Genomic DNA, 8,491 nt, shown 5'->3' with positions numbered 1-8,491 from the left:
CAAAATTTTCCAGGATACGGGTCAAGAAATCGGGCTAACTTATAATTGATGAGATTTCGTGGTGATCCGGACGCCCCCGCCCACCCAACCACCCCCCACCGCCCCCCACCCACCACCACCTGCCCCCACCCCACACCACCCGCCGCGCTGCGCGAACCCGCGCACACACCACCCCACGTGCCAACACAAAACAACAACTACCAACGTCAAACACACACACACGCGCGCTAACCCACCACACTCACACCCACAACACACAGCCACCCCACACCACACACACACACACACACACACCACAACACACACACGTCACCACAACACCGCCGCGCGCACACACACACACGACACACACGCGCGGCGCCAACACCGACACACACCACACACCACGAACACACCACAGCACACACCACACAATCCTTACTAAAAGAGGCTAATCTTGTGTGGTGTGGTGTTTTTTTGACATCGTTTTCCTCCGGGATTTTCACTCTATATATATACATTGCCCAAGATGCCATTAGATGTCAAGATGGCAATGCTGAATGCATAGCAACATTGGAATTTGACCTCGCGAGGTCGCAAAAAAACAACAGCGGAGAAACGGTAAAATATACTGGTCCTGCAGCAGCAATGAGCAGCAGCAACAGCAAATACTGGCGCCTCACAAAAGCAAAGGCCAGCCAGCAGCCAGCAGCGGCAGTACAGAATACTGGCCAGGCCACCCGGTTTGGTGCGGTGTGTGGTGGCTGCGCTGGCGGTCGTGGTGCGTGTGCTTGTCGCGTGTGCGTGGTCTGGAGTGTGTGCGTGTGTCTGAGTGTGTTCGTGAAGGTTGCGGCAAACGCATCGAGTGGTTGCGACGATCTCTGCGGAAAGGTTCCGTTCGCTACAACGATCTCGTCGTGAAAAGTGTAACGCCACGGCTTCGAGCGCAGAGCGGAGTGAATCGGTATCTTTTCGCGGACGCTCTATATCTATATCCCGGCGGTTGAGGTTTTGTTAATGCTTCTATGTGTAAGAGCAAACCCGTGTATAACTCAGCCTACACCCAGTAATGCGCGCGTGTGCTTTTTCACGCGAACAATGGAAACGTGGTTCCTTAGCTGCTATCGGCAGCGAGGAGGAAGGATATAATGCCTTATCTTTCTGCTACGTTAAACATGAGTAATTCTCTTTTCACGTCGACCATAACCACACGATAACAAATTGGCATAATAATAGTGTTGTTCTAATTTAGTAACGTTGTCTTTGTTGAACACGCGTATACATTCATGATCAGAAGCGCGCGCACGCGTACAAACATCCGCACACACACACGCGCACAAAAACACTCTTTTTTTCTCGTCTCTCTCTCTCGTTACACACACGTGGGACACGCCCACACACTACACACACAACACAACACGACAATGCGAGGCACACACCACCACACTACACACACACGCACAACACACGACACACAGCACACACACGCACACACGCACACGCGGGCACACGACACCCACATCTATAATAAAATATATATATATATATATAATATATATATATATAACATATATATAATATGCAGGGTAACTGCTCATTATCATCTTGACATCAATAAAATGACAGAGCGCCAGTCGTCGCCGAGCGAAATAGCTGCTGCGAGATGCTGTATCAAAAATAATACTGCTTCCCAATGACCAACGAATGCCGTCATTTATCATGAAAAGCAAGAAATGACAGTAATATACGTGTAAGCTGTTTCTTTCACACATCGTCTATATACACCTTTCGTACTACCACTACATCGCTACAGCCAGCAGAAGTTTTCTCACCAATCTATTGAATTGACTATATATACTATAAATAAGGTTCTACCGAATCTCATTCTACTTTTAGAGTAACACACGCGCACGCGCACACAGGATGGTCTATTGTACGTATAAGGCGTTGTTAATACTCGGATTTAAACCAGATAACGGCCGAATGAATACGGCTTAGCTATCGTAGATATTTTCGCATCGTAGATACGTATCAACCAGGTAGGCCAGGTCAATGATGAGGATATGTGGCTCAGCTTTGTCAATGTATATCAGGTCAACAATTGCTTGCTGCTAGCTGAAGTCTGTACGTGAGGCATAGATAAAACGTTCTGAATGGTAACATTGTTGATGTATTGATGTGAAAAATGTATTATTGAAAGTAATATAGAGATCAAGATAGAGATAGAGGAAGAGAACTTTTCGCGGACTTGCTTCGTGAAACTGGTGTCATGTTCCGAGACGATAAACTAGAACATCATATTCACGAGAGCAAATTATCCAGTCTTATGTATTTAAAGAGAATGCAGCATACTTTAGGCAAATTATAATAACCATTTGTTCGGATTAAAACAACATAAAACATTATAAGGATATATAGGCAGTATTATATATGGAATATAGTACAATATATAGGGTATAGGATATATGCAGTATATAGGATATAGGATACAGGCATTATATAGGATATATGATGTAGGCAGTATTATAGGATATAGGCAGTAGGCCTATATATAGGATATATGATATAGGCAGTATATAGGATATATGATATAGGCAGTATATAGGATATAGGATATAGGCAGTATATAGGATATATGATATAGGATAGGATTCATAGGCCAGTATTATAGCGCAGTATAGCAGCTGCCATCCAAGAGTTGCCAGGCACTGAAAGCTAGCTGCTCGGTTCTATGTAATGTACCACCGCTTTACCCATCTCTATGCCCGAACCTTCGAAACGCCGAAACGCGATGTTTTTTATTTGACGCAAACTAAGTACGACAATTATAGGTAACTATTTCCAGGCCAAATCGTTATCGTCTGACCAACCTCGGTCCTTTATATCGCACGCATTCGCCGACCGACTTGCAGCCTATTACGGCGCGGCGCTCACTACTCGTTCCACAGCGTGGACACCGACGCCAGGGACGCCGCGGCCAGTACATGGCCCATGCGACGTCAGTGCTGGTGCTCTCACACTTGAGCCCAACGCACCAGCGAATCAACGCGCCGGCTTACAAGAGACTTCCGTGTCTGGTCGCGCGCCCATGGACACCGACCATTACATCTTGCTTCACCCTATAGCTCACCACATACCCAGCCGAGCTCCTACTTCACGTTAACCTGGTGCGCCTTCTTCTTCCTTATTTCCCCCCTGCCAACAGATACAAGCAGAATAAATGACTGGTTAGAACACAGATAAGGGCCACCGACAACGCGGTGGTGACGCCTGTATGCTGAGAGAGAAAATCGCGAGCAGTGTGTCAGTGCTCCGTGACGTATCGCGCTGCACGCAGGCCGTAAGGTTCCATTAAATGTCACGCCTATTTGCTGTCATTTGTCCAGTAATATTTCATCTACGCGCGTGGATCTGCAGCGGTGGCGCGGTTGATCTAGTTAGAGTTCGACCAGGTCGTTCGACGCAGGGTGTGGTCTTTCGGGCCGGCCAGCACTGATGCGTCTGCTATCGTTAGCGTCGTGTTTAACCTGCTAGCTCTCCTTTACCTTGTCTTCTGATCGCAGTTACTTTGCCGACACCCATTAAGACGGCGTTTTGCGTCGTCTCTGTCGCGCGCTATTGTGCCACGACGGCGGTGCTACCCTGGGAAACAGCTGCGCGCCACGGCTGGCTGTGTATGCACGCTCTACACCGCACTCACCACACAACACACACCACACGCACCAGCTACACACCACACACACACAACGACAGTCGCGCACGGCAGCACGCGCGCTACACAGAGCACACACACGCACACCACACAGCACACACACACACACGCCGCCCGCCTGGCCGCACGACTACACACACACACACACACATACCAACACACGACACACACACACACCATATAGCACACACAACTACACACCCACACACACACACACCACCACCACTGCGCGCTGGCACCCCCCTTCGCCGGCTGAGCGCGCCAACACAGACGCACCACGACACACACACACGCACACACACATATAAACACACACGCGCGCGCACACACACACACGCACACGCGCGCGCGCGCGCACACACACACACACACACACACATAAACACACACGCGCGCACGCACACGCACGCACACCCACACGCTTACACGCGGTTACACATGCACACCACACAGTCACACGCACGTAGATGTAGCCAGCATTTAGATCTCAAGCTACGGTGACTGTCGTCTCGAGCACGATGACAAGGTCCAAGCGAAATCTAACGGCGTGCCGACTCATTATTGCCGCGACCATCGCAGCTTTTCGTCGTCGTTTAGAGCGTTAATTGGTCCTAATTAAACACACCGCGTACCTCTAAACACAACATACGCAGAGTCCTTGAGTGCGTTTACATGTTCGTGATTTATAATACGTTTGTCGCAGCAATGGGTCAATGGTGATCGCCATTACCATTCCAGCATGATGCCCTTGTTGCGATACAGTGGGAGGTTACATCGGTGGCAGCGTGGAAACATTAGCCCAGCGGCAGGGGGCGTTCAATGTTGTCGCTGTGTGTAGATTACGCTGAATATAAGGCGATTGCAAATGTTACGCATACAAAATTAATGCTATCAATCTATTGTTAATGCCCATGTTAATATACTGTGTACTACTTTATTCTTTTCAGCTCCTATCAGAAAATTACGACAGGGAAAGTATATATACATCCAACCTTATTATTATTTGAAAATCAAAATTTAAATAAAAAAAAAAAGATAAGCATTGAAAATATTAAATCATATAAACTGAGCTTCATATTTATACCAATCTTGGAAAATTCATTATTTGGTCTGAAATTTTGAATACATATCGTGTATTGTACTTACTTGTCATGCCATCAACATTTTTATCGACAATTGTCAACAGCAGAGCCTAGCCATCATGATTATAGTCTTCCCGATGATATCTTATCTTAGTGAGTGCGACTTTTATGAAACAGAATAGGACAAAAAGCAAAACATAACAAATGTGTTGTTGTTGAATCCCATTTCAAATTATCTCTTTATTTAACATTGGTGAGTCACATGCTATCGTTCGTTATGGCTAGTGTATTGTAATTACCTCCGCCAAGGGGTTGGCGGTTATGTTTTCATCGGCGTGCGTTTGTTGGTTTGTGGGTTTCTTTGTGTACAGCCTAACTAAAAAAGTTATGGACGGATTGTCATAAAATTTTCAGGATAGGTCAGAAATCGGCTAACTTAGAACTGATTAGATTTTGGTGGTGATCCGGATCCAATTAATTAATTAATTAATAACATTTTTAGGATAGGTCAGAAATGGGGTAACTTAGAATTGATTTCATATTGGTGGTGATCCGGATCCAATTAATTAATAAAATTTTCAGGATACGTCAGAAATCGGGTAACTTAAAATTGATTACATTTTGGTCGTCATCCGGATCCAATTAATTATCTAATTAATTAATTAATTAATAAAATTTTCACAGTGACAGAATTGAGCTGCCTTGGCGGAGGTCTCTGCTCTCCGAGTGCTCTAGTTTAAAATAGGGTTTTTCGCGCATGGCCATATCCTTTTGTGATCGTACGTTCGTCAAGTTGTACGACCAAGTGGTTGCATGGCCGCCATGTCGTATTGTTATATACGTTATCATTGGTTATGAGTAGTATTGTAATTCAAAATAGGGGTTTTCGAGAGATAATGGTCATATCCCTTTGTGATCGTACGTCCGTGTGGTCGGACGTCCGCCAAGTCGTACGCCCAAGTGGTCGATGTATGTCCCCCGTGTTAAGATTGATTTTGATGCGTATTAGTGTCAGCGCGAGCACCCACCCACCATTATGAACCTCGATAACGATGAAACAATGTATGGCGACAAGACATCTGATATATCGCGCGCTCCAACTTCTTCTACTCGGCGTTTCCGCGTGAGTCGTTGGCAGCGCGTCCGTGACCTAGCGGGTCCCGCGCGCGCGAAGAACAAGATGGATGATTAACGTGGAAACTCGCGCTCGGTTACAGGTGAGCAGATCACCTGGCTGGTGTGGCCGCCATGCTCGCACTCGTCACGCTTCGTGATGGCTGATGGCGACTGACACGGGGAGGTATTCACGCATCACTGCCGACGATATATGTATTGCCCCGTCGCGGCCAAGCAGCGACAAAAGACTGTTTGTGCGAAGTTTGCCGATAGACAGCGTGTAGCGGCGTGTGCAGCGCACGTCGGGTGAAGGCAATAGAAGCTTAAGCTCGCTATAGACGAGGATATCTGTGCGGGTTTTCTAGGTGTTAGTCTTGCTCGATATAATAATTATGTACGGTGCAACCACGATGACCCGGTGTTCGTTCGTTCTACTGGTAACAATATACGCAACGGTAAGTAGTAAAACGACAAGAATACTTATCGTAGTTATAAGTAGTTGTAGCGGTAGGGGTAATGCTAGTGGTAGTGGTAGTGGCAGTGGGTGGAGCAGCAGCAGCAGTATAATTGTTAAAAAACATTTCAGCTTAATTAAATACGCACTCTTTATACATTCCTTTGACTTAAATCTCCATATTCATGTTAGTTAATAAAGTTTTTCAATCCATTATTGAAATTTCTAATGCAAAATTGTACCGCATTAAACCAATGATCTACATCGAGCCATCTATCATTGGTATATTTCTCTACTATACCAAGACAGCACAGCAGAGATCAGGTTGAGCAAACAACTACGATTAGAACGTAGCCACGGGCGCCGGCAGTAATCCCCTGAGACGAACCCCACCTTACGATAACTTAAATAGCTTCGAACAACGTAACGGTGAAACGTGAGGTATACGTTTGCTATCGCAGCGGCAACCGGTATCGTTTCGCGCTTTCGCTGTAGAGGTTGTTCGAGATATTTAGTGTACGGAAAAAAAGGTTTTGGTATTCTTCACCGTCGATTTTCGGCCACACTTCACGGTTGCTTAGAGGTGTTTTTCAGAAACGATAAGCTGACTTAATAGAGGTTGAGGTAATTGCCATAAGTGCTTCCAAACTTTTGCTCGTTGGGTAGATGACCTAGAATGCTTCTGCTGTGTGCGCGTGCGTGTGTATGTGTGTGTGTGTGTGTGTGTGTGTGTGTGTGTGTGTGTGTGTGTGTGTGTGTGTGGTGTGCGTGCGTGCGTGCGTGCGGGTGTGATGTGTGTGTGTGTGTGTGTGTGTGTGTGTGTGTATGTGTGGTGTGTTGTGTGTGTGTGTCCGTGTGTGTGTGTGTGTGGTGTGTGTGTGTGTGATGTTTGTGTGTGTGTGTGTGTGTGTAGTGTGTATGATGTGTCGGCAGAGTAGATGTAGCATGGACTATATATCACGGTTACTACATACTATATCACATTGTTGACAGTGCTACACTTGCGTGTGCTACTATGTGCCATGTTTTCGTGATGTGACTGGCCACATAACAACCTCTTAAATAACGTCGACTAAACGAGTATTTCTTTACTATAAGATGCACCGAAACATGTAAAACTTGAAACTATAGTAAACGGCTTTCTTTTCAGACGGTAGCCGGCCAGGGACGCTACTCACGAGGTGGACACAGTCTTCCCTTCCCGAATGCTCCTGCCGGACGTTCCTACAGGAGAGGCGGTTACGGTGTTGGGAGAGAGCGGAGCAGCCCCTACACCCCGGTGTCGACGTACCCGGGGACCTCCAGACGTGGTGGCCCTCCCTCGACGTTCCCCGGGCCGGGCAGTCCTTACAACACGCAAAACCTGCTGGCGCCCTCCCCTCCTCTAGCCTTCACCATCCCGCCGGAGAAGCTACGGGAAGCTGGCGAGCTATCGAAATATTCTCAACCTGGAGGTCATCCGCCGCCGGCCAGCGGTCAGTACTACGGCCAGCAGTCGCGCGCGCCGTCCCCGTACCACGGCTACGCCAGGTCCGGCGGCTACGCGGGTCGCGGTCGCGCGCGGTATGCTCCTACGGCAGCGAAGCCGACCAGCTACGGAGCCGCACCGCCCGTCCGCGGCACCGTCGCCGGACCCTCCGCTTACGGCAGTCGCGGGAACTACCGTGCAGCTGCGGCTCCACCCCGTACGTCCGCCGATACGTTTCCCGTGCAAGCCAGCAGCAGCCCGTACGCGAAGTACTCCCGCAGCAGTGCTGGACCCACGGTCAACCTCGGCAACGTGCAAACAGGAGCCGTGCCACTAGGCGCCACGAAGGACGATGAAGTCAGCGTGAGGCTGTCGCGGCTGCTGCCGTTCCCCAACCTGCAGGGCCTGTCCCAGCCCGTGAACGTCGGTGGCTTCCAGCTGCCTCTCATCAGACCGCCAGTAGACTACGTCGGCGCTGAGAACAGCGTGCAGGAACTAATCAGAGGTGATTATATATAAGGGATATATATGACATATTATATTATATAATATAGTATTAGATAATATAATTAATTTTAATAATAGACGATGAGACGATGGCTAGAGTTTAGGCCCTACCGCACGCACACGCGCGCACGCCTGTGAGCGCGCACATGTGCGTATGCGAGCACGCACGCACA

The sequence above is a fragment of the Priapulus caudatus genome, unplaced genomic scaffold (assembly GCF_000485595.1).
Source record: "Priapulus caudatus unplaced genomic scaffold, Priapulus_caudatus-5.0.1 Scaffold321, whole genome shotgun sequence".
Classification (NCBI taxonomy): Eukaryota; Metazoa; Priapulida; class Priapulimorpha; order Priapulimorphida; family Priapulidae; genus Priapulus; species Priapulus caudatus.
The sequence above is the reverse complement of the archived record's forward strand: the minus strand, read 5'-3'. Positions refer to the sequence as shown.